Consider the following 26,929-nt stretch of genomic DNA (forward strand, 5'->3'; position numbering starts at 1 on the left):
AAAAAGGAACAACATTCAAACTAAAAGCAGATATTTTATTGTGTCTTGGGGCTCAACCGTTTTCTTGAGACCAATCGTAATGCTTTTAACACAACAGATGTAACCCAAACGACAACGTGTTCTCGGACTGCAGATGGACAACGAAACAAAACGGACATTAGAAAAATGTTTTCCATCCACGCCTCGTTCAAACACATTTCCATAGTCTCCTCTCAACGCACAAACAAGAATCAGTTGACAAAACAAACTTGTGGATAAAAAGGGACAAAAATCAATAGCAACCGGCCAGTGAAAATATTTTTCTGTTGATATGTGGCACTTACAGTAAACAGATAAAGAGATCGGTGCTTTTTGATCCTCCTCTCCCTCTGTCCCCCTCCACCCCCCCACCTCTCCAGAAAGCAAATAAAAGGTTTATTGCTGCTCCAAATATCTGTTAAAGGACACGGCCTTCTCAGTGGAAAACAAAATACAGTGCAGTCACATGTTTATTGCTCCAGCTACTCCCTTTTCCCTTACGATAAATAATCAAACATGCCATCCAGAACAAACAAAGCCGGGGAGCTGGGAAAAACAGTGGTCATGAAAACCACACTGATACCAAGAAAAGCAAGCGCGTGTTCCCACAGTGAGCCGCCAGTCTCACACCTACACCAGTAAAACATCTGAGTAAATAACTGGGCTCATTCTTTCCATGTTCCTCAGACGCTTACTCCCACAATTAAACAAACTTAAACAAACAGTCGGGGGCACATCCAAGCCCATCTCACACAGCAGAGTTATAGTCCTCAAGTCAATTATTTGATAAGCTGGGTTGATTGCCAGACGGAGTCAAATTAAAAGCGGTATGTTGAAGAAGAAAAAGGTGGGAGGTGCTCAGAGGATGTAAGATGGAAAGTTAAAGAAACGTGTGAAAGAGTAAGAGGAATGTGTGAAATATTGTATGAAAGTGAAATATCAGAAGGAAGAGGGTATGGTGAAAGAGTTATAGAGAAAGCGGAAGAGAGAGTGATAGGATAAGGAGTTGATCTGTAGGCCTGTTTAAGCTCTATAAAGGAACAGATGAGAGGGGAGCTCAGCTCAGACGCGGGGGCAAACAGCTGTGCGCTGGTCTGTGTGTATATGTTGACCCCTCTCTAACACAGGCCTGTGGGATGACATCATGAGGCAAGAATATGACCACAGGCTACAGAGGCCACTCTCCTGGCGTGTCTCTCTCTCTCTCTCTCTCTCTCGTGAGAGGAAACCCTCAAGCCCACACATTCATAAAGAAAGTATACCCTTTTCTTGTGACAGAACTCATGAATACCATTTGTATCTCTGTGTCCAGTATGAAAGAAGTTAGAGGTAGTTTCCAGAGCTAATGCTAACGCTAGTTAGGAATTGCGCTAACACTAGCTAGCAATGGTACAGCGCTATTTACTGCACACAGAGACATAAAATGGTATCTATGAGTTCATCTGACTCTGGGGAAGTTGATAGAGGGCCTCACTGCCAAAATCCCGAAGTATATATTTAATGTGCAACACAGTTTGTTTTTAATCATCCATTAAACAATTACTACTAGGGGGCGAGCTCACTGCGTTGCAGTGCTAGAGGCGTCATAACAGACCCTGGTTCGTTCCCGGGCTGTATCACAACCGGCCGTGATTGGTAGTCCCATAGGGCGGTGCACAATTGGCCCAGCATTGCCCGGGTTAGGAGAGGATTTGTGGCGGGCCGGGCACCTGCAGGCTGACCGCGGTCGTCAGGTGAACGGTGTTTCCTCCGACACATTGGTGAGACTGGCACTACTATTAGTTTGATGGTTGTAGCCATCAATTGTTCCATTAACAATCAGCCATATTAGCAAAGTTATTTCATTTCAAACTTCACATTTCTCTAGTACAGGCTACTTATCGTAATGAACGATATCAGCAAAATGCCTATAACAAGTGATCGGTTTGGTCGGTATCGCTAACTTTCGGTTTATCATCACCAGCTCTACTAACACTTAAGAAATCCAGCACAAGAGCAACGTAATACAATGAGCTCAAGTCGTAGGTAAGTATTAGTTGATGGGTAAAAGCTATATACACATTGCCTACAGTACTTATGTAAAATGAGCAGCAGGAAGTCGAGTTTAATAGAGAATAGAACACAAATGACAGAGCTGTATAACGGAAAAGAGGAGAGCAGGTTCTTATTCTAAGAGAGAATGACTTTACCTGGTGAGGTAGCATGGCACAACAGAGCACAGAGTCGTTTAAGCCAAGCCCATGGATTACTACAGGGCAACATTCAAACGTCTTCTCTAACTTATGACACACAGATGTTTTGGTGTAATGCGTCTGGTTTACTAACAGGGGGGTATTGGAACAAGGATACTTGAGTCAACAGGATATCATGGGAGTTCCAGACAGTCGTGGATGAAGATATACGTTTCTGGGGACCATTGACCAATGAAAATGGGAAAAAAGCCTACATTACACTATAATCAATCAGCAGAAACACAGTAACCGTGACACTGCAACGCAACACTGTATTTTCTCCTTATTCCAAGTTGATCTCACGTTGATCATCAACTAGAAACTATTTAATACTTTTATATTTGACAAAAGTGAGAAAATACAAGGAGACAATAATCACTTATTAGTCAGACCGTTTAGGCACTCGGTTTCACCCAATGACGTTGTAAAATTGTTTTAAGAGCAAAAGACACAGGATGAGTCAAAATGACTTTGTCGTTATTGAAAAATAACGAGCTAAAACGGACTAGCTGGGGAACCTATGCAGAGTGTTTCCGAGGTGAGGCCGGCTAGAGGCTGAGGAATGATTTGTTGTTTAACAAGGCGACTGTAGCTGGCTGCCTTGAAGAGGCCTAATACCGTGCTAAAATAACCCATTGTGAGCTGTCACTGTGATGTTTACACAGCACCCACTCTTCTCTTCACACACAGCCCTTCTTCTCTCTCTCGCTCTCTTCTCTCTCTCCCTCTTCTCTCTCTCCCCTCTTTCCCTGGAATTCATCTCTTTTTGATCTCACATTCAAAGGTACTGAGCCTTGATCGACGTACAAGTCTAAAAGCAGCTCCAGACGCCTGCGATAAACTGCCAGCGGATGACAGGCCGGAGCATCTAAAGAGCAGAGAAATGAGGAGAACAGCATGTTGTCTGGGCACTACAATAGCACAAATCAAGAGACATATTAGGTGGAACTGATCAGATACAAAAACTGCTCAAAACAGATAATGGTGACTAAGTTGCAAAGGGAACAGGAGCCAATCTTGCTATAGGGAAAAGCAGATGTAATGCTAAGTGGGGGAATACTGTATGTTTCTAGAATTAACTAGGGTTGATACACTTATTAAAGTTGGACTTATTCTAATGTATAAAACCATAGCAGAATGAACTGTGTATATTTCTAACTGGCAAAACATCGCATGAGTAACATGAGTCTTCTCAAATCGGATTCGGATATTTGTACGTGCCAAATCCGTATATGTAGGCCTAGGTTCAACTGGAGAAGGTTCCTTAGAATGTCCTGCTGTGGTTGTTTGTAGTACAGGCTAAGCTGTAGCTGTACAGTATGAGCTAGGACAAGGAAAACTACAGTATTTAAACAGACACGCACACACACAAACGTACAGAGTAAAAATCCTTCAGGAACTTTTGATTAGAAAACACCCTCCAGGATCAGACAAGGTCTTATCGTCAACAAAGACGATGCAATTTGGTATCCTTGTCCTTGTCATTTGGAATCCTCTTTTATTTTTCTGTTTCAAATGTGTTCAAAGTTCACACTTTCCCTTGTGTTTAACGGGTCTGCCTCAATAAACACGGCTGCCTTATCTGCATATACTTTCACACCATATTTGTGAATATAATCTCTGATAAAGGAAGGAGCAGCTCTCATGTCCCAGTGCTATCTAACAGCGATAAGGGAATGGCTGAGTATTGGATGTCTTTATATGCAGTCTGCACATTATTTACAGGCTTTGGGTTTCCTGCTGTTTAAGCCAGCTCTGGGTGCCACACAAATCCCTGCTCAGAGAATTACCACAGAGTCAAGTCTTCGCTTTGATTCAGCCCTGCACCTTTAACCACGTTGTAATTGTATGCACATTTTGGACATGTGACCAAGGGCACTTCTTTATCTCTACATAATCTGTTGGCTTAGAGTAAACTAAATAAAAAATAGCAAATAACTTAAGTCCAACTGTAGAGGAATATAAATGTGCTGGTTATAATGAGTCTAGCGACAGGCTACGTTACGCCCAGAGAGGAGACCCACAACACTCATCCTCTATTTCAAACTGACAGACAAATAATAGAAAAATGTGAGCCAGGTCAAAGAGAGTGGTTGTGTGAAAAGTGAGAGGGCTCCATTCAGGGTGGCTCCACTGGGAGAGGGGTGGTGAGAAATGAAACGAGGGTCTGGTCTTGTGTGTTTGCTCAGACGCATCAGGAGAGAGCCCTCTTTATTTCCTCCGACTCGCCAATGTCCTCCGACCCCAACGCCAGGGAAGACCTTGAATGTGAAATGGTTTCAAACAAATTGCCCCTAATTGCTAGAAGATGTGTGCGCAGGTGTAACCGGATCCCTGTGGCCATTGTGGAGACTGGAGGGAAACAGAGAGCGGTGGAGGAGAGGAGGAGTAGAGGAGAGCAGGGTCCAGTGCCGGCTGTTTACTCAGTGGCTGGAGTTTATTAGATAGGAGACCAGTGCTCTCAGACAGCCAGAAAAAAAACCAGCTAATAGGTTAGTTCTTAATAGTCCTGCTCAGCAGACACAGACCTTTCTCCCCCCGTCTCAGGCCTCGATGGGTTTGCGTGGTGATGGCCTAAATGTCAAGGTTCTCTGCTCAACTCTCTGAGTGAGAGAGCACACGTCTCAACTCACCTGGCATTTATGGCCCCGGCTCTACCCCTACCCCTGATCCAAACAAGAGGCCCTTTGCATCTTAGCTGCAGCCCTGTGCAATAAGGTCCCTTCTCTCTGGCTCCTCCTGGTGTGACGATAGCACAGTAGGCGAACTCCCTCCTATTGATCGACGGATAGGAAAGCCGTTCTTTATTTGTATTTTATTACGCTGTCTATTGTAAGACTGGTGGTGAATTTGTTGAAGCTGGGAAAGTTACTGACACTCATTGTAACTAGTAAGAGGATTTGGGTGAGGAGGGGGAGGGCTTTGAGTGTGCAAACATATAGTAATGGAATGAACTTATAAGTGTGAACAATAAGTGTCATTTTAATCGAAATGCCTTTGATTTGACAGAATTCTTAAACATGCGACCGGATAAGCAACGGGAGGATTGTGTCTTTTATTTTAATTGCGTTTTTTTTTTTTTATACTATGGCCGTTTATCTGTAATGCAAAGTAGGCAGGGCTGGATTCCCAGTAAGTATGTCATTAATGGCATTTCCAAAAAGCCTCTCCACATGGAAAACAGGTACCCATGTTCAAACCTCACGCTTTACAGGCCCTCTGAAAAACACTCTCTAACCCATGTTTAGATTTCCAAACTAATTCATGTAGAATACATAAATAAATCAACGTTTTATACCCACTTCAAACCATTATATTCCCTTCCTTTGCTGCACTTTTCAACTAATCTATTAATATTTATGACAAGACTAAACATTTCAAATTGCCATGTTTAAACAATATAAAGCACAGCATGCAATTATATAAGTTGCAAGCTGACTTCAATAAAAAATCCCATTTTGTTTGTTCTCCACATAACAGGTAATGCAATGGCTTGACAAATGTTTTCAGGGGGAAAATGGAGTGAAAGAAAAACAGGGTAGAAAATTAAGTTTTTAAACATGAGTGTGGATGGAAGAGGGGTGTGTGGAGCGGGACTGATGATGGACGGCAGGGAGTGAAGGGAGGGAAAGGAGGAGGGAGACAGAAAGAGAGAGGGTAGAGAGAGGAGGGGGCACGGAGCAGGCGCAGAGCGGAGAGTAAACAGTGGCCCACCAGGCGGGCCCGTCTGGGCCCAGCGCTCCACTCGGAGCCTGGTACAGCAGTGTGACCGGCAGCCAGGGAGGTCAGCTCAGCTATGCAGGCCTGACAGCTTCCGTTTGCTGTGTGCCGCCGGTTTGTTTGGATTCTCCAGGCTTGCTTAGCCAGCAGCTTAACAACAGATGGCAAAAATAAGGCCCCTATTCAAAGAGGTCTGGATAAAAACATACATATAAAGAAAAGCACACAACACACACACATACACACACTGAAGTGTCATTTACGATCAAAGTAACAGGGCCAAAACCTACACTAAATTAGACGAATGTAAGAAAATAACAATGGTTTCACTGTCTTCACACAGGCAGGACAAACAGACATGAACACACACACACAAGCGCACAGGCACACAGACAGTTTTGTCTGATTATAGGACAACAACTTCCTATCATGATTCAATAACAATGAAAATCTCTCTGTGAAGACCTTTCCATCCCTGGCATTCAGCAGTTATTAAATTAATAGTGTGTTTATTACTGCTTTAGAGCGGTGTAAACCCACAAACACCCTCCTAGACTACAAGGGAAGCTGTCAACTAAATATTGTTTCCCTCATGAGTCGCTCTTCCACCTCAATTACGCCTTTCAACTTCCCAGGCACTGTATGATAAAGTGGCCGTAAAAATCATTCACATTAATACACCATTGTGCATCTGCTGCTAAAAGGTAATTAAAGAAGTAAATGACTCATAAGAATAGACATATTAGCCGCAAAATGAAAGGCAACTGGGCTGCCTCATGAAAATATGTACCATTAAGATACTGCATTTTCATATTCAGGGTAATCAGCTCCACTAGCCTGATGCTGATTTAATCCACTTCACTTGGAAAGTCTGGCAGAGCGCGTCCGCGTGTCACTCTTTCTCCCCCTGGTAGCCACGCTGCATTCTGCTTCAGCACCGCCAGTGAATGGCACCAATGAAGGGAGGTCACACAGAGGCAAATCAGTTGGGGAGCAGTCAATGCTTTGGTTTCACTTAGATGGCAGAAAGAGAGGGAAAAGAGAGAGGGAGATTGAGTGAGGAGGAGAAAAACGAGAGAGATAAAGAATAGAAAAAAAGAAAGAGATGGGAACAATGCAAGGCAGACCTCAGTCTGTACGCTCCTCTCTCCCGCTTCCCTTCCCGACATGCAACACCTGGGGATGCCCACCCCCAAGTCGATAAAACATGGAAAATGTCCTGGGCATGCCAACGATGCTGGGTATTTAGACAGTGCTTAGAAAAACCTCCTTGCTTCGTTTGTTATTGCATTTTCGCCTGCAGAGTTGCATCAGGTAGTGGTTGGGAGTGTCGTGCTTGGGAAAGGGAGCTTCCAAAAACGAGAATTCTGAGGAGAATTCTCCCGTGTATAGTGTTTAGAATGGGAAGGCCTTGTTGTTCTTGGTCTCATGCACATTTCTCAACTTCATCAACAGAGCAGCCAACTCCCAAGTCACTCCCAGTAAAACCCCAAGTCTCTGATTTGTGTGGCACTGAATATAGATGAATACAGACAGCCTGTGTAACAGTACATACACAAGCCCCGCTACAAAGCACTGCTTCAGGAGGAGACTGATATTCTGCATCAGACAGTTGACACAAATGTGGGGGACTCAGACTGCTTAGGGCACTAGCTGCTTCTGCGTTGTCAGTTGATCGTTCCTCAGCTCTTCTACTATGGGTTTACTACTCTGCTGCTCAACCGTCTGAGACCCCAAAATAAACTCTGCCTATAAATATGAAGCCATCAATCAAAAACACCTAAAAAAGGTAGAGTGACATTTCCTGGAGCCTATCACTGCTGTGAGGGCAGGATAACACGGTGTGCTCTGACCTTAGAGAAAACACACTATCTTCACAAAGCTTGTCGTTGATTTCACAAACGCAGAATTTGGCCAAATGGCACGGAATCCATCTCTTGGTTGCTACTGCAATTGAGCCTTTATCTGTGGTATACTCATTAAACGTTAGAAAATGGCTTCTGTCATATCTACACTGATCCCAAGCTTCATATACTGTACACGTGCGTGGCCAAATAGTCTATTTTCATGTCATCTGACCAAAGCACCAGTTCCAATCCAAGTGCCAATGCTGTTTAGCAAACTCCAAGTGTTTACATTTGTTGGATGACATGAAAATAGAGCTCTTTGGCCACGCACACCAGCGGTGGGTTTGGTATCCACATGAGAATGAGTGAGCAGAAAAGAACACCATAGCTACTGTAAAATATGGAGATGGATCTTTGATGTTATGGGGCTATTTTGCTTCCACTGGTCTTGGGGCCCTTGTTAAGGTCAACAGCATCATGAACTTCAGCAGTAGCGTGATATTTCTGTCAAAAATCTGGTTGCCTCTGCCGGGAAGCTAAAACTTGGCCGCAAGTGGATCGATCTTCCAGCAAGATAACCCCAAGCACACATCAAAATCAACAAAGAAATGGTTAATTGGCCACAAAATCAAAATTTTGCAATGGCCATCTCAGTCTCCGGACTTGAACCCCATTGAAAACCTGTGGTTTGAATTGAAGAGGGCAGTCCACAAGCGCAGGCGAAAGATATCAAGGATCTGAAAGGATTCTGTACAGAGGAATGGTCTAAGATCCCTCTCAATGTGTTCTACAACACATAAAACATTCTAGAAAAAGGCTCAGGGCTATTATCCCCACAAGGTGAGGTATTGAAAGGTACTGAAAAAAGGGGTGTAAAAAAAAGTTTTACTTGTTAAACAAAATCTCTTTCTATGAGCAATCACATTACTATAAAATAATTTAATAAAAAAAAAATGGGAGCATACAATATAGCTCAGTATTTTAATTCATTCTTTTATATAGTCATTTTTGCAAATCTTTATCAAGGGTGTCAATTTCAGACCCCACTGTACATCATTTGCTACGGATTTCCTTTGTCTTGACCTAGGACCTGAAGGACGTAAACCCCCTGTATGAGGTCTATGAGGTGCCAGTGGAGGAATCCCAGTGTGGTTGGAGTGAGAGTTCCTCTACGGGAGAATATTTCTATAAATCACAGCGACCCCAATTGGCCATGGCTGTGGATTGAGTTGCAGTGGAGAGGCAGCTCCCTGGGAATACCACTGTCTCTGTTGAAGTCATTCCAAGATGGGTAATATGATCCCAGACAGACAGAAATAAAGGAAGAGGAGAAAAAAAATCTAATTGCTTTGGCCATAAACTAGAATGATCTCCTGGCTGCTTCTGGAGTCTGGACAGATCACCAGTCAGCTTGGACTGACATGATTCATCGTATGTGTTCTGACAAAAGAATGCACAGACAAAAGAGTGGCCGTACTCTTGTGGTTTGATTATGGCGTCCTCTGCCTTTCTAGTGTTAACATGGATACTTGGCATTACTCAAATACTCACAAGTAGGGTTGCAAAGCTACTGGTAATTTACCAAAGTAATTTATACTTAAATAACAAACAAAACATTTTTCTTCACATATAGTGTTCATTTTTAAATCTGTGTCCATATTGTCCATGAGTTTCTACTAGTGGATAGACAATATGGTTCAAGAGAAAATAGCCTACTTCATTTTTTTAATAAAAATGCATATAATTAACAATGGCTTTATTTCAATTAACTCTGCAACTCTTCCAAATATTAACGTTTTCACAACTGCCACCCATTTGACCCCAAAAAATTGACAAAACAAATAAATATTGACATAGTAAAATAAATAAAAGTGTGTAAAAAAAAAAAGATAAATGATATTTCATGCTTAAACCCTCATAGTAAACACCATTGTTATTCACTGTGGATGGTTTATATTTAGGAAAATATTTTACAGCTTTGTCATTTTATTTATTTAATTATTTCATATATTTTACATGTGATAAGGCCACACAGAGGGGCAGAGATAATTACAGACACCTGTGATAATCTGAAATACCCCAAAAGGCCACTGAAATACCCCAAAAGGCCACTAAATGTCATCATATACATTTTCCCACAAAACTTGAAAGTTAACTCAATTCTGGTAGTTTACTGGAAAACTTAGTTCCCAGTAATATACCCTCCCTTCGCAACCCTACTCACAAATCACACGTTTTCCTTCACTTTGGCGAGGACAACATGGGGAAAGTTGTGTAAGTGTATGTAAGCACTTTTAACAAACATAACATCCTGTAGTAATTAGCATGCAAGGCGCAGCGTGGTGACAGAATTGGCCGACTTCAATCAGCCTGAAGCCACCTTCAGCACACTGCACAGACACCTCCTGAGCTGCAGGCTTCAATAAACGTCACAGGAGAAGATGATCACAACGCAAATTAAGTTACGTGCCAAGCTTAAAAGGCTTACATAAACATGTGATGGAAATATTGAACAATGGCGACTGTGGTGAAAAAAAAAAACAGGCTTCTGTATATAATCTGTCTTGATGAAACGAATGAATTTGAAATGAATGCAATTAGGTGATAAATCTTTCTAGATGCTGAAATCAAGTTTTATTAAATCACTTTATGATCAGCGTTTATGTCCGCTTGTTCTCATGTTGTCGTTTTGGTCTCATCTCCTTCGCTCCTTGGGTGCTGTGTGCACCTTCCCATGTACACACACACACACACACACACACACACACACACACACACACACACACACACACACACACACACACACACACACACACTAAGCCACTTCCCTCTGCCACTCACAACAACAAAGATGAGAGATCATGTCTTCCTTTCTGACAAGCGGTTTCAACTCGATATTTGTATTTGAGGTCTGGTCCAACAGAATTGGTCATATGGACACCGAAACCTTTCTATCAATAGTCTTTTTATATCTCAACTCCTCAAATTGCGCAGAGCAGACACTACTAAAACGGGAGTATCAATGAACATTGATTCTGGTAAGTTAATGCTCAGACAGAAGGGTGTGTTCAAAACCTTAAAACTGTTCTACCTTGTTAGCTAGCAAATAATAACAAGTTGGCTAAACTTGAAATATAAAGATTAGCTGGCTCCTCGCTAGCATGTGGGCTTGTGCTTGAGAGATTGTTTATGAGACTTGTGTTAATTAAGCAATACGGCACGAGGGGGTGTGGTATATTGGCCATATAACACAAACCCCCGAGGTGCCTTATTGCTATTATAAACTGGCTACCAACGTAATTAGAACAGTAAAAAGTAATTTTGGGTCATACCCGTGGTATACGGTCTGATATACCATGGCTTTCAGCCAATCAGCATTCATGGCTCGAACCACCCAGTTTATAATTTTATATAATGCCACTACAAGAAGTCAATATTAGTGAATGTGCATGGTTCTGGTTAAATTTGTAACAAAAATATTTTCAAAGACAGACGTGAAAGACCAATGAGTGATTATTGCAAAAAACCAGGTTAAACTATTTTATAAAATAATTACATTATTAGTGGGTCTATTGGTTGAGAAAGGCTTATATTTAGCCTAGGTATAATTTCACAAGCCCTGAATTCATTAGATTATCATTGACTGTTTGAAATGCAGTGTATTTGACCTTTAATTGTGCGACCAACCTTCTTAGATATATATTGTGAATCACCCATAAGTTTGAAAAAACTCGATATATGATTTTAAGGCCATATCGCCCAGTCCTATGAGAAACACACGGTGCAGTGAGAATGAAACAAACCCAAAGTGAAAAGCTGGCAAACAGTAAGTAGCCCAAACAACAAGCACTGCAGGAACCAAGGGCATGTGGGCTATAGAGCGGGGGGCCAGGCGGGAAATGACAGACTGCTGTTCAACTCCATTAGCTGCTATGTGAGAGGGGTGCATCTAGCAGCACACGACCTGTGAAGAATCTTAGATCTCGCTTTATCTTGGAATGGGATTGCCACATTAATTCTTGGGAACTGTAATCTCTCAAGCAAATCAAATTACTCTCATTAACCGCAGAAGAAAACTGCCTCTGTAATAAGTATGTATGAAAAAGTATTTATTACCAATAATCACCTCTTTAACATGAGCCAGCTTACAACGGCTTTTATTTTTGCTGATTACGTTTAAAAATGAGAAACGGGAAGGCCGTTTGTGCGAACACACACACACACACACACACACACACACACACACACACACACACACACACACACACACACACACACACACACACACACACACACAAGTGTCTGTGATACAGTGATTAAAGGGGAGGGTATAGAGATACAGTGCTTTAGGGGCCTTTGAGAGGACATGCCTTACCTAGTCATAAAAGCACACCTCGGTCTTTAGGCCAGTGCCAGAATCACTCTCAATGGGTTCGCTTAGAGGTGAATCACTAGAGAATTTACATGTAAAGCAGCCCATGTCATCAGCCAAGCAGTGCCTGCACACAAAGCTGTCCATGGCAACTCTGTACACAGTCACTGACCGCTACATATTTGAGAATGTTTGTGCGGATCATTGCCAGACTCAGTGCAGACACTAGCATAACAATGCTATTTCTGAATCATAGACAGCTGCTGACATTGTTACAGCTCAGCTCATTTACATAATTTGGGTTGTCTGAAAGCCCAGTGCGAATAACAGTCAAAAAAATACATTTGCATTATGCATTTCTGCAAATAGAGAAAAACAAACTGATACTTGTATACTTTATCACTATGCTCTCATTCCAGGATATGACATCATTACTTAAAGTAAATGTTGCCAAGTATAATTGCTCTGGTCGTAAACATAGCAGACACAGATATCTTCTCTATTTGAAGAACTGAAGTTTTTCCCCAAGAAAATTGTCAATTAATTACATGAAAAAAGGTAAGAAAAATTAAGAAAATACATAAAAAAGGCTGATAAATATGAATTTCCTCCATGAAATCAATTATAATTCGAGGTCAGCGGTTAATTCATTTACAGGCTTAGCATAATTACCTGTTTTTCCCTCATTTACTTACATTTACATTTTAGTCATTTAGCAGACACTCTTATCCAGAGCGACTTACAGGAGCAATTAGGATTAAGTGCCTTGCTTAAGGACACATCGACAGATTTCTCACCTACTCGGCTCGGCGATTCGAACCAGCAACCTTTTGGTTACTGGCTCAACGGTCTTAACCGCTAGGCTACCTGCCGCCATAGGACACTGCTATCCTTGCTATTCAAGTAACACACTGCAGTGATTACTAAAATTAAACATCTATTCCAGGGGGAACGTGTCTTTCAAAATACAATGCAGAAACATGAATACACCAAAGCAAAACCCTGTAGTATTCCATGAAGAATTATCAAAACAAATCAAATTCTTATTAGTTATATGTGCCGAATACAACACCTACAGTGGAATGCTTACTTATGAGCCTCTAACCAACAGTGCAGTTTAAGAAAAATACGGATAAGAATAAGAGATAAAAGTAACAAGTAATTAAAGAGCAGCAGTAAAAAAAATAAAAAAAAAAATATATATATATATATAAACGGCTTCTACCCCCAAGCCATAAGACTCCTGAACATCTAGTCAAATGGCTACCCAGACTGTTTGCATTGCCCCCCCCCCGTATATATATATATATTGATGTTCAGGAGTCTTATGGCTTGGGGGTAGAAGCCGTTTAGAAGCCGCTTGGATCAAGACTTGGCGATTTTAGGGCCTTCCTCTGACACCGCCTGGTATAAAGGTGCTGGATGGAAGCTTGGCCCCAGTAATGTACTGGGCCGTTCGCACTACCCTCTGTAGTGCCTTGCGGTCAGAGGCCGAGCAGTTGCCATACCAGGCAGTGATGCAACCAGTCAGGATGCTCTCGATGGTGCAGCTGTAGAACCTTTTGAGGATCTGAGGACCCATGCCAAATCTTTTCAGTCTCCTGAGGTGGAATAGGTTTTTTCGTGCCTGCTTCATGACTGTCTTGGTGTGCTTGGACCATGTTAGTTTGTTGGTGATGTGGACACCAAGGAACTTGAAGCTCCACTGGAGCCCCGTTGATGAGAATGAGGGCGTGCTCGGTCCTCTTTTTCCTGTAGTCCACAATCATCTCCTTCGTCTTGATCACGTTGAGGGAGAGGTTGTTGTCCTGGCACCACACGGCCAGGTCTCTGACCTCCTCCCTATAGGCTGTCTCGTTGTTGTCGGTGATCAAGCCTACCACTGTTGTGTCATTTGCAAATTTAATGATGGTGTTGGAGTCGTGCCTGGCTGTGCAGTCATGAGTGAACAGGGAGTACAAGAGGGGACTGAGCATGCACCCCTGAGGGGCCCCTGTGTTGAGGATCAGCGTGGCGGATGTGTTGTTACCTACCCTTACCACCTAGGGGCGGCCCGTCAGGCAGTCCAGGATTCAAGTTGCAGAGGGAGGTATTTAGTCCTTAGGTTATTGATGAGCTTTGAGGACACTATGGTGTTGAACACTGAGCTGTAGTCAATGAATAGCATTCTCACATAGGTGTTCCTTCTGTCCAGGTGGGAAAGGGCTGTGTGGAGTGCAATAGAGATTGCATCATCTGTGGATCTGTTGGGGCGGTATGCAAATTGGAGTGGGTCTAGGGTTTCTGGGATGATGATGTTGATGTGAGCCATGACCAGCCCTTTAAAGCACTTTATGGCTACAGACGTGAGTGGCAGGTTACCTTAGTGTTCGTGGGCACAGGCACTATGGTGGTCTGCTTAAAATATGTTGGTATTACAGACTCGGACAGGGTTAGGTTGAAAATGTCAGTGAAGACACTTGCTAGTTTGTCAGCGCATGCTCGCAGTACACGTCCTGTCTAAAGGTCTTACTCACATCGGCTGCGGAGAACGTGATCACACACTCTTCCGGTACAGCTGGTGCTCTCATGCATGTTTCAGTGTTATTTGCCTCGGAGCGAGCATGGAAGTAGTTTAACTCGTCTTATTGAGCGGCACACAAACTTGTGATCTGTGACTATGCATCATAGCAAAAGAAATGAGCTATTCTGCAAGGGTGTTCGTTATACAACTGATACTGCTTTATACATAAATATTGTCAAATTGGCACCCTCAAAAGGTGTTTAAATATTAATAGGTGGGGTAATTTATCGTGTTTTAACACGAGTTCCACCCCAGTGAGACAGACTGCAGAATATTGCATAAACACATTGTAAACATGCAGCTGTTAAGATAATTATTTTGATTGCGGGACTCTTAAGGCTTTCTTCACCTCCTCAACATCTGTTTGAAATATGGGGCAAAACCGGCATTCTGGCTAGAGCTCAGGTGGTTTAAATAGAACACACACACACACACACACACACACACACACACACACACACACACACACACACACACACACACACACACACTTCTGTGTATAAACATACATTTTTCCCCTCTAGTTTAGAGTTTCTCTCTGGCTCGGTGGCGAGTCAGCGAAAAGGCAGAAGCTGCAGCTCCCCACAGTACAATCCACCTGCCAGGAAGAGATCCTTTTCTGTTCGCTCCTCCAGCCAGACCAGGCCCAGAGAGATGCCGGAAGACTTGGAAAGAAGCAAAGGCATGCTGTTGCTGGAGTCTCTGTCATGTACTGCACAGAGCAGAAGGCAAGGGACAGCAGGCCCTTTATCTATGGGATATACCAACGTAGAGCTAGGAAAGACATTATGTAGAATTACCTTGAGATGCTGTCTCATGTTATACTGCACCAGTGCTTCATGGATGGATCTACGTAACAAATACTGTAGATGAAAGTAACAAACAAATAAGACATTTGGTGGAATAAGCTAGCTGATATGCAAGCACTGTAGGTTATTCCACTACAGGTAGTGTTGGCTCTGTAGCAGTGACCCAGGCTGTGGGAGAGAGCAGAGGGAAGGGAAGGTGTGGGATGACCCAGCAGCCAGCCAGGCACACTGGGTCCCCAGTCCCCTCAGACTCCTCACCCCCTAATCCCACTGGCCGTTTCTCCATTTCACACATCACTCTTTGACACGTTTACATTAGAAACACAGCCCTTTCGTGATTCAAATATTTTTCTCCATTCTCTCTCTCTCTCTCTCTCTCTATGATGAGGGAGGTAATGAGAGATGGGTGTACATTTCCCAGTCTCTTTTATTTTCTCACCAAATCAACCACAAATAACCCACAGGCCTTTGAACCCCATCTTGATTTTGCACTTTAGATAAGGACAATACTTATTCTGTTCATTGCGCTTGAGAGCGACGACAGAGAGTACAAAGTCACTCCAAGATATAGACAAATACAGCACAAAATGGACAGTTTCATCTGCCTTAACTCAAAGGACAGTTTCAAGTGAACTCATGGAGATGAGCAAATATGGTGATACTGCAGCACCAGATCGGGACCTCTCATCAAACGGAGAAAAAAAGAACTAATGTTGTAACTTCATTCAAAATCCCCTCATACTGGTTAAATATGTGTTGCAGTTCCTATGTATACCATAACCCTGGTTTGAAAGGGTAAAGCAGGAAATGGACTAAACAAACATCGCTGGTGGAGCTCACATAGACCCTCCCCCGACGCAATAGAACCATGCAATGAATTCCCAACATGCATCAGTGTGCTGTAGCCCCGGTGATGCCCTCAGTTGTGATTGTGCAGGGGGAGTCTGAGGAGTACAGAGTATTTACTGATGCGGTTATCTTGTCCTGTGACAGGCAGAATCAATCAATCACCACACCGTGGCTCGGCTCCGCCGCGCATCCCAGGTACAGCCCCTCTCTTCTGGGGGAGGAGATGGCAGTGTTAGCCAAGCCAAATTTGATCAACCAATGCAGTTCCCCTGTGCCACAGCTATCTGGGATGAAGATGATATTATGTGGAAGTGAGCAAAGTGGTGAAGACAGCAGAGAGAGAGAGAAGTCCAGGTGGATCTCTCCTCCTCACAGGCTTAGCTTCCTCTTAAAGGCACAGCGCCTCTGTTCTGGGAGCAAGGGTAATACATGACAACGTGTGACACCGCTGTTGCCTCTTTTGTACATGATCAAGGCGCTAAGCACTTCTATGCTGAAGACGAGTTTGAATTCATTATCGGAACGTGTATTAAAAAATACAACTTGTCCATCTACCACAATTACATACCAATTAAAGCCACAATCCTGGCAAGTACTCCTCAAACTGACATTTCACATCAATCAATCAAATGTATTTATAAAGCCCTTTTTTTTACATCAGCAGTTGTCACAAAGTGCTTATACAGAAACCAAGCCTAAAACTCCAAAGAGCAAGCAATGCAGATGTAGATGTAATTCCTTAAACAGATTTAATGACATGCATGAACGTTTTTATGGAGGTTACTACATTTGCATTTAGCAATGAGGAAAAATGAGTATAGTGTTTAGACTGCAGATAAGGGCTGGTAATTCAGAGCTCTATATTTATGCTCTATATTTATTTTACATTATCCAATTCAAAATACCATCTTTCTGATTCTAACTTTCTTTTGCATGTTAATGTTTAATAAGGGACCTTGGCTATCTATGGGTACAATGATTAAATATCCGCAGAGATATTAGTTTAAAAAAAAAATCATACTCTCTACTTATCTGATATATACATGGGTTGGTCATTTAGCAACCAAACTGTTGTGTGTGCAACCATGGAGCAAAACATATGGGGTTGGCTTAGATTGTTGAAACATGTAAACTATACTTTGTCTCCAATGTTCATTGAAAACATAAATGCATTTCCACAATGAGCACTTGTTATCTCTCAAATACATCGTTACAGTTATTAGTTAGCTAGCTAGCGAATTTTTGCCATTTCAGTATAGACGTGACATCAGTCAACAAAAAAAATCAAAACAAGACATGGTATCAAGAACAAAATAAAACTAGCTGAAACAAGCCACCTACCATTCCCCAAATGGCAGCTTCTTGTCACTGTTGCCAGCTATCTGGCCATCAGAATCACAAAAACACATGGACTTCTGCCCCACTGAAGCGTGCGCAATGTTTTCGTCAAGTTGTCAACTAACCCGTCTATAGGAAATGGCTTTAAGACCTGTGCCTTATAGCCAGTCATATCCTCAATATAGACATAATCCAATGGTTGCCAGGGAATGTTGCTTATGGAGAAACGACAATTGCATCAATATAGTAATTAACAGATTGTTTATAACGTTGGCATGTATCATGATATGCCATAATGCCACAACACGGATTAGCCTGTTACAAGCTGCAATGATTACACAAATGTTTATCTGAGGCCCGACAAAAGAAAATTGAATGCTTGCATAATTATGAAAAATATTACACAAGTGGTGTAGTGGGGATTGTTATATGGGAGGAAGTTGTGTCGATAAGTGCAGACATTAGGGAAATGACTCTGCCTCTCTCTCTCACACACACACATTAACACACTCCCAGAAGTATCAGCCACAGCAATGTGTTTGCATATGGCAACACCTGCACACACACAATTACATAAAACAAGATAGCTTATGCATTGTAAATGTCCACACAACTACATTATACAGACAAAGGCCCTTTAGGTTTTATATGCCAGTTTAACGTTTATGTGAAATACAAATCATGATTTACATTTTTTAACAAAAAATAACAGCATAAAATTGCTTTGTGTCGTGAATATTGACATAGCAATCTATTCCACGTTCTATTAATGTTCTAGTGTGACAAATGTAGATGTTGAGAAGATACAGCACCAGTCAAAAGTCTAATAAATATATATGTATATATACAGTACCAGTCAAAAGTTTGGACACACCTACTCATTCAAGGGTTTTTCTTTATTTTTACTCATATCTACATTGTAGAATAATAGTGAAGAATCTCAAATATAAAATATATTTTGATTTGTTAACCATTTTTTGGGTTACTACATGATTCTATATGTGTTATTTCATAGTTTTGATGTCTTCACTATTATTCTACAATGTAGAAAAAAGTAAACACAAAGAAAAACCCTGGAATGAGTAGGTGTGTCCAAACTTTTGACTGGTACTGTATGTGTATGTGTGTGTGTGTGTGTGTATGTATGTATGTATGTATGTATGTATGTATGTATGTATGTATGTATGTATGTATGTATGTATGTATGTATGTATGTATGTATGTATGTATGTATGTATGTATGTATGTATGTATGTGTATATATATATATATATATATATATATATATATATATATATATATATGTACTCTTGTTGGACATGGACATACCCCACTATATATATATATATATATGTATATACGTATATATGTATATATATATATATATATATATATATTTATAACTTTTGACTGGCACTGTATGTGTTGTGTGACTAGTGGGAGCCAGTTAGTTTACCTGTAGCTGGATGGCACCTGACAGCAGCCTGTCTCTCTGGAGCATGGTACTGATGGAGTCTGTCACTTCCCTACCGTATGAATCCCTCCCAGATGACTCTTGTTGGACATGGACATACCCCACTGCCGTTCCCATGCTCTCCCTTCACCGGAGCAGACAGACGGACGGATGGACAGGTAGGGCCTGCTCTAAACAACTCTTTTAAACATTTGCCCAGAAGAAGCGCTCCCTTTTGTCCAGCCCCTGTATCCTAATGCATGTCAGCCAGCTCTAATCAAGCAGAAAATGGTCATAAATATTTCTTTCTGCTAGATTTCACATTCGCATTTCACACAGGGACATGATATTTTCCCCTACCTCCGGGGAGTACCTAATGCAAAAACGAGTTTCTTATATTCAAGGCTCATGTTCCTTTAGCAAAATGCAGAACATATTCCCAGTGAGGGAGAAAACAGGGGGAGAGAGAGAGAAAAAAGGGGAGAAACAAGCATAAAGCCCTGTCTTATTTTCTGTGCCATTTACTGGCTAGTACTTTCACAGCCATCCCATTACATCATGTCAGAGATTGTAAACAACTAAATAACAACAGCGCAGTGGAGCCCACAGCTAGAGAGCAACACAACACAACACGCGTCCCTGTGTTCCAGAGGGGCCCCCGCCCGGCATTCTCACAGTGGAGAAAACATTTGTTTTTATTGTCCATTTAAATAATATATATCCTTTTTTTAAGAGAGAGAGAAAGAGCGAATGAGGATTTATACTAGCGGTGCTGTGGGTGACTATTTATGGCAGCCGTCATTCACAGGATGCTGGGGTGCCATCACTTTTCTTTATGATGAGACATCACATCGTAGACGCAGCATATCATTCTCTAAATGGTATACAACCATTCAGCTGCACACGCAGGCCCCTCGCCATTTTTCTCTCAAATAGAGGCCACGTCACTCCCGAACGCGTTGGAGGTCATTATTAAATCACTGATACATACATCGATGGGAGACGAGTCAAGTCAAATCATCCAATGTGCTCTGAAAGGAGGCAGAGTGAGGGTTCACACAGACATATATTTACCTCTATAGGCAATCAATTGATTTTAGGTGTCAGTTATTTGTCATATTGTCTTTTCATGATAACAAGGGAAAATCATGTTGAATACAGACTTAATAATATCTCATTGTCCATTCCACTACTCATAACCTGCCACCATACAAACCCTGAGAAACGTGGTCTCCCACCACGAACAGCCTCTACGTTTATTGAGATCCTAACGTCCTGCGTGTAGAGACCAAGGTCAGTTCGCCATGTATCTCCATCACAGCACTGCATAGTGACTGTGCTGAATGAAGCCGACGCACGTCTGTGCCTCTCATTTCTATGGCCCATCCTACGGAGGCCATTTCCCAGCTAGTGAGTGCAGCATAAGCATGAGGATCATAGCTAGCGATGCTGGGGAGACTGTCAGTGGTGTAACGGGGTAAAACATTTTTTACAAAAAAAAAAAAAGGATTTCCCAAAGCCTCTGCACTCCCAATGTTACTAACCAAGGAGGTTCAAAAGTCACAAATCCTCTGTGCTCGCTGCTCTATTCTTCGACAGAGAGAATTGATGTGTAGAGCAGGGAAACAAGAAGGTGGGGGAGATAATAGAAAAATCTCTCTGGTTCTTTCTCAAGCACCTTCATCACCATTTGGCAGCTAAACCGTTTTAGAGGCATTCTGAGCCCTTTAACCCAATGAGTCCCACCATAACGCCAGTGTGATTTGGACTTCTAACCCCTTTTAAACATTGTGTTTTTTCTATTTCTTCTGCATACCAACCATTAGTCTGTGTGACTAACGGGGGCTGAGCTAGAGCGGTGTTTCTGAAACAAGGGCGGATCCTGAAGGGGTCCGGGGCCGGGTCTTTTAAACAAAAATGTCTGAAGAGTCCGAATGGTTTGATCTACAAACTACTAAAAGCTATCTATGAAAAGCTGAGACGCTCACGAACACGCACACGTAACATGTTTATGACACTCACGAGCTACACAAGAGCCGTTAGAAGGTAAGGGGTTCTTCTACATAGAAGATCATAGGAAATCCCAGGACATAGTGTCTATAATACTGTAATAAGCTCACATAGTTGCAGACAGGTTGTAGACAGGTGTCCCGTCGACGGGACGCCTAGCCCTTTAAACAGCTTGGAAAATTCGAGAAAATGATGTCATGGCTTTAGAAGCTTCTGATAGGCTAATTGACATAATTTGAGTCAATTAGAGGTGTACCTGTGGATATATTTCAAGGCCTACCTTGGTGCCTCTTTGCTTGACATCATGGGAAAATCAAAAGTAATCAGCCAAGACCTCAGAAAAATAATTGTACAAGTCTGGTTCAACTGTGGGAGCAATTTCGAAACGCCTGAAGGTACCACGTTCAACTGTACAAACAATAGTGCGCAAGTATAAACACAATGGGACCACGCAGCTGTCATACCGCTCAGGAAGGAGATGCGTTCTGCCTCCTAGAGATGAACGCACTTTGGTGCGAAAAGTGCAAATCAATCCCAGAACAACAGAAAAGGACATTGTGAAGATGCTGGAGGAAACAGGTACAAAAGTATCTATATCCACAGTAAAACAAGTCCTATATCAACATAACATGAAAGGAAGAAGCCACTGCACCAAAACCGCCATAAAAAAAACAGACTATGGTTTGCAACTGCACATGGGGACAAAGATCGTACTTTTAGGAGAAATATCCTCTGGTCTGATGAAACAAAAATAGAACTGTTTGGCCATAATAACCATCGTTATGTTTGGAGGAAAAAGGGGGATGCTTGCAAGCCGAAGAACACCATCCCAACCGTGAAGCACGGGAGATGGTGCTAAAATCCTGACTAGAACTGACTAGAAATTTGATCATATTACTCCAGTGCTAGCCTCCCTACACTGGCTTCCTGTTAAGGCAAGGGCTGATTTCAAGGTTTTACTGCTAACCTATAAAGCATTACATGGGCTTGCTCCTACCCATCTTTCCGATTGCTCCTGCCGTACATACCTACACGTACGCTACAGTCACAAGATGCAGGCCTCCTATTTGTCCCTAGAATTTCTAAGCAAACAGCTGGAGGCAGGGCTTTCTCCTATAGAGCTCAATTTTTATGGAATGGTCTGCCTACCCATGTGAGAGACGCAGACTCGGTCTCAACCTTTAAGTCTTTATTGAAGACTCATCTCTTCAGTAGGTCCTATGATTGAGTGTAGTCTGGCCCAGGAGTGTGAAGGTGAACGGAAAGGCACTGGAGCAACGAATCGCCCTTGCTGTCTCTGCCTAGCCGGTTCCCCTCTCTCCACTGGGATTCTCTGCCTCTAACCCTATTACAGGGGCTGAGTCACTGGCTTACTGGTGCTATTCTATGCCGTCCCTAGGAGGGGTGCGTCACTTGAGTGTGTTGAGTCACTGACGTGGTCTTCCTGTCAGGGTTGGCGCCCCCTCTTGGGTTGTGCCGTGGCGGAGATATTTGTGGGCTTTACTCGGCCTTGTCTCAGGATGGTAAGTTGGTGGTTGAAGATATCCCTCTAGTGGTGTGGGGGCTGTGCTTTGGCAAAGTGGGTGGGGTTATATCCTGCCTGTTTGGCCCTGTCCAGGGGTATCATCGGATGGGGCCAAAGTGTCTCCTGACCCCTCCTGTCTCAGCCTCCAGTATTTATGCTGCAGTAGTTTATGTGTCGGGGGGCTAGGGTCAGTCTGTTATATCTGGAGTATTTCTCCTGTCTTATCCGGTGTCCTGTGTGAATTTAAGTATGCTCTCTCTAATTCTTTCTTTCTTTCTCTCTCTCGGAGGACCTGAGCCCTAGGACCATGCCTCAAGACTACCTGGCATGAGGACTCCTTGCTGTCCCCAGTCCACCTGGCCGTGCTGCTGTTCCAGTTTCAACTGTTCTGCCTGCGGCTATGGAACCCTGACCTGTTCACCGGACGTGCAACCTGTCCCAGACCTGCAGTTTTCAACTCTCTAGAGACAGCAGGAGTGGTAGAGATACTCTCAATGATCGGCTATGAAAAGCCAACTGACTCCTGACTCCTGAGGTGCTGACCTGTTGCACCCTCGACAACTACTGTATTATTATTTGACCATGCTGGTCATTTATGAACATTTGAACATCTTGGCCATGTTCTGTTAGAATCTCCACCCGGCACAGCCGGAAGAGGACTGGCCACCCCTCATAGCCTGGTTCCTCTCTAGGTTTCTTCCTAGGTTTTGGCCTTCCCAACTTACTGTGGGAAGCTTGTGGAAGGCTACCCAAAACATTTGATCCAAGTTAAACAATTTAAAGGCAATGCTACCAAATACTAATTGAGTGTAAGTAAACTTCTGACCCACTGGGAATGTGATGAAAGAAATAAAAGCTGAAATAAATCATTCTCTCTACTATTATTCTGAAATTTCACATTCTTAAAATAAAGTGGTGATCCTAACTGACCTAAAACAGGGAATGTTTACTAAGATTAAATGTCAGGGATTGTGAAAAACTGAGTTTAAATGTATTTGGCTAAGGTGTATGTAAACTTCCGACTTCAAGTGTAAATTAAAATATTATTTTTGCTGGGGTCTCTGGACTGACAGGGTTAATGGCCCAATGCAGATGTTTTCATTTCAATATCAAATAATTTCTGGGTAACAATTAAGCACCTTACTGTAATAGATTTCCATTAAAAAACTGTTTCTAAAGCAAGAATTTTGCTAGGACTGTCTGGGAGTTATCCGAGTTGGGAAGGGAAAACTGAAAACTAGCTGTTATTGGCAGTGAGGTTTGGAACTCTCTTTGTTATTGGTCTATTATCCAATTTAACGCATGGTGATGTCACCATGGAAAGCTGAACCTCCTGCCCATGCAAACCTGCTGATTAGAAGGTCCTGTGTAGATAGCATTTTCAGGAAATTGCAACTATCAGGAAATAACACTGATTACATTGTTTCACACTTTTACAGTGTTAGTTTCATCAGCTGTTGTACAATATGACACAACATACACAAAAAACAGAATTTTTACTGCACTGGGCCTTTAAGAAACAGGCGGCAGGCACATTCTTCACAAGGTGCTCAGGGGAGCAATATCACAGGCCTGCGTGCTAACAGACGCCTGGCAGGAGTAAACAGGCGTTTTGCTGGCATCACTTTGCTCCCCTCCAGTCTCCAGCTCTTCCCTCTCTGTCACCTGGGCCCAGCCTGCCCAGTCTCAGCACTGAGGTCTGACGGCGTGAATGAACATTGACGTCTGTTATCCACAGTGATGCGTGTAGATTATGAATAAGATATAAAAAGCCAGTTTCACTACACCGCTTTTGCATTAGCAAGCTACTATCTCCATTGGTAATGCCCTCCCCCCACCCCCAATACACACATACACACCCTCTCTATCTGTGTACTATTGTGGCCTCTGGAGCCCCAATAAATGCCTTAATCTGAGGCGAATGAAGCTACAAGGATTAGGGCTTTATTGAAACAAATAAGTGTTTTATTGGGAGAAAGCCCCAGTTTCAATTTCAATAGCTCGTTTAAACCTTATCTGCCAAATCCTTAGGGCCCATTCTATGTTAATTGGATCTACATTGCACTTGCATTGGGGGTGTTAACAAGCACAGCCTATGAATATTAATTACCCAGAAGTTTTCTGTGGAAAAAATACTTTCCTGATACATATTAATTCTATGAAGTTTTTAAAGTAGAGCTCTCATTAAAAATGTATAAGCCCTGTGCTTAAATGTTTTCCCAAGACGACTTGTGTATCTTTAACTTGATCCCTAATAAATTGGGTCAAATTGGCCATCCTAAAAGACTAGTTTCTCCGAAAAAGGCATTATTATTCAACTCGATGTAAACATTCCATTCCACTGAATAACGGGTTTTGTTTAAACAGTGTTTTGACTATGGCTATTAAAACCTTTCATGTTAAGGCCTGTACTTTCCCAACCCAAGCCTCCTGAGTCCCTGTTAAAGCGGTTTACTTGTTTACACCGCTAAACACACAATCTGCTCAACAAAAACAGACCAATACCAGTGTGTGTGTGTGTGTGTGTGTGTGTGTGCCTGAGCACGTGTGTTTGTGTGTGTGTGTGTGCATATGCGTGTCTTGACTGTGAACATGGGGGGTTTGAGGGGTAGGTTTGTGGGTATGCGGGTATTATGCATTTAGTCAAAACCCTCGCGACGGTTCAGCCCTTCCAATAAGCCAAGCCATTGAACACTGAACCAATACAGACGTGTTTCCCTGTCTGCCTCTCCACACCAGCTGCTCCAGACACCTGCTCAGAAGTTTAGAGTTCCCCTCTTCAGCACTAACACACAGACACGCCATCAAAGACCATCCGGGCGCCACACAATGAGAGCCACTTCACGCTTCCTAATGATACCAGCATACAGGCGCATCATTTACATAGGAAGCAGTGGCCACACTGACCCAACATAACACACTTCTGAGGGCTTTCTTTAAAGAGGGGCGTGGAGGGGGGCACCGTTACATCATCCTGATAAATACGGGATGCACAACAATACACCTTCCACTATACTACACCCCCTCCCCTACACACACGCACGCACACACCGCCAACTCCTCCTTTAATGTCTTTTTCCAGGCGCTGACTGTTTGACCTGAAATCCATTATCCCCCATGTTTCTTTTCATGTGGCCGGGGTGAGCTGCGGTACAGTAGTGAACGACTTACTGTCTTGTTGGGGCATGGGGGAAGTGAAGAGGCTCTCTGATTACCTCATTGTGAAGGAACTCCTCAGACCCCCCCTCCCCCCGCCCACATGAAGCAGGTCGGGGAGGGGGTGTAAACAGGATGTCAACCCATGGAACAGTCAACTATTTTAAACTCGGGGGTATGGCATGGTATGCACACATGCAACGTGTACTTCATCTCTTTCTGCTGCTGCTTGCCCGGCGGGCTGAAAGGAGGTAGACTCAACAAAATGGATGAGTTCATGAGCTGGCCATTTTGGAATGTAGCCATAGGGAGAGGTTCTGCTATTGAGGTTACCTTCAAAACTCATGAAGAAAAAAACTCAACAAGACATGACAAAAAGCTTCAGAAGTCATACCATGCTAGACTAAACAGATCTCTCTTCCCTGGGAGAGAAATATATTGCATGTAACAATTAACTTGACTCAAAAAGCAATATGGTTCAATTGCGGAAGGCTTAGGCCTCGACAAAAACAGTGGTGAAGTTTTATTTTCTACAGGTAACTGACAAAAGAAAGGAAACCCCAACATAAAGTGTCTTAATAGTGTGTTGGGCCACCACGAGCCAGAACAGCTTCAATGCACCTTGGCATAGATTCTACAAGTGTCTGGAACTCTATTGGAGGGATGCGACACCATTATTCCATGATACGTTTTTGCTGATGGAGGTGGAGAACGCTGTCTCAGGCGCCGCTCCAGAATCTCCTCCAAGTGTTCAATTGGGTATACTTTGAATCTCTCATTTACTCAAGTGTTTCCATCATTTTGGCAGTTACCTGTACATACAAGCACAGTACTGTTCAATTTCCACCTCCATCAGTATGATTATTAATCAGATCACACATCAATTGCCAAACCCACCAAAGAAATTCAGCCTGTAATAAAACTGTCATCCGCTCCACTATAAAGACAGATGTTGTGAGTTGTGTGATAACATAATTAAACTGTTCTGTGAGGGATTCCATAAAATTATTCAAATTGGAAGAGCACTATAATTTTACC

At 42.6% G+C, this 26,929-nt stretch overlaps 1 protein-coding gene across 12 annotated transcripts in view; it reads right to left on the reverse strand.

The window, feature by feature from the left end:
- The window catches only part of LOC115150870 (forkhead box protein P1-B), a 203,327-nt gene that overhangs the window by 58,647 nt on the left and 117,751 nt on the right, over positions 1 to 26,929 (reverse strand). Inside the window, exon 1 of one of the 12 annotated variants that reach the window (XM_029694645.1) lies at positions 324 to 393. The exons of the other annotated variants lie outside the window; for them this stretch is intronic. The gene's annotated coding sequence lies outside the window, so the exon portion shown is untranslated. Of the gene's footprint in view, positions 1 to 323; positions 394 to 26,929 lie in introns of those variants that run through there. 12 annotated transcript variants of the gene reach the window in all.

Source organism: Salmo trutta, chromosome 16 (genome assembly GCF_901001165.1).
Source record: "Salmo trutta chromosome 16, fSalTru1.1, whole genome shotgun sequence".
Classification (NCBI taxonomy): Eukaryota; Metazoa; Chordata; class Actinopteri; order Salmoniformes; family Salmonidae; genus Salmo; species Salmo trutta.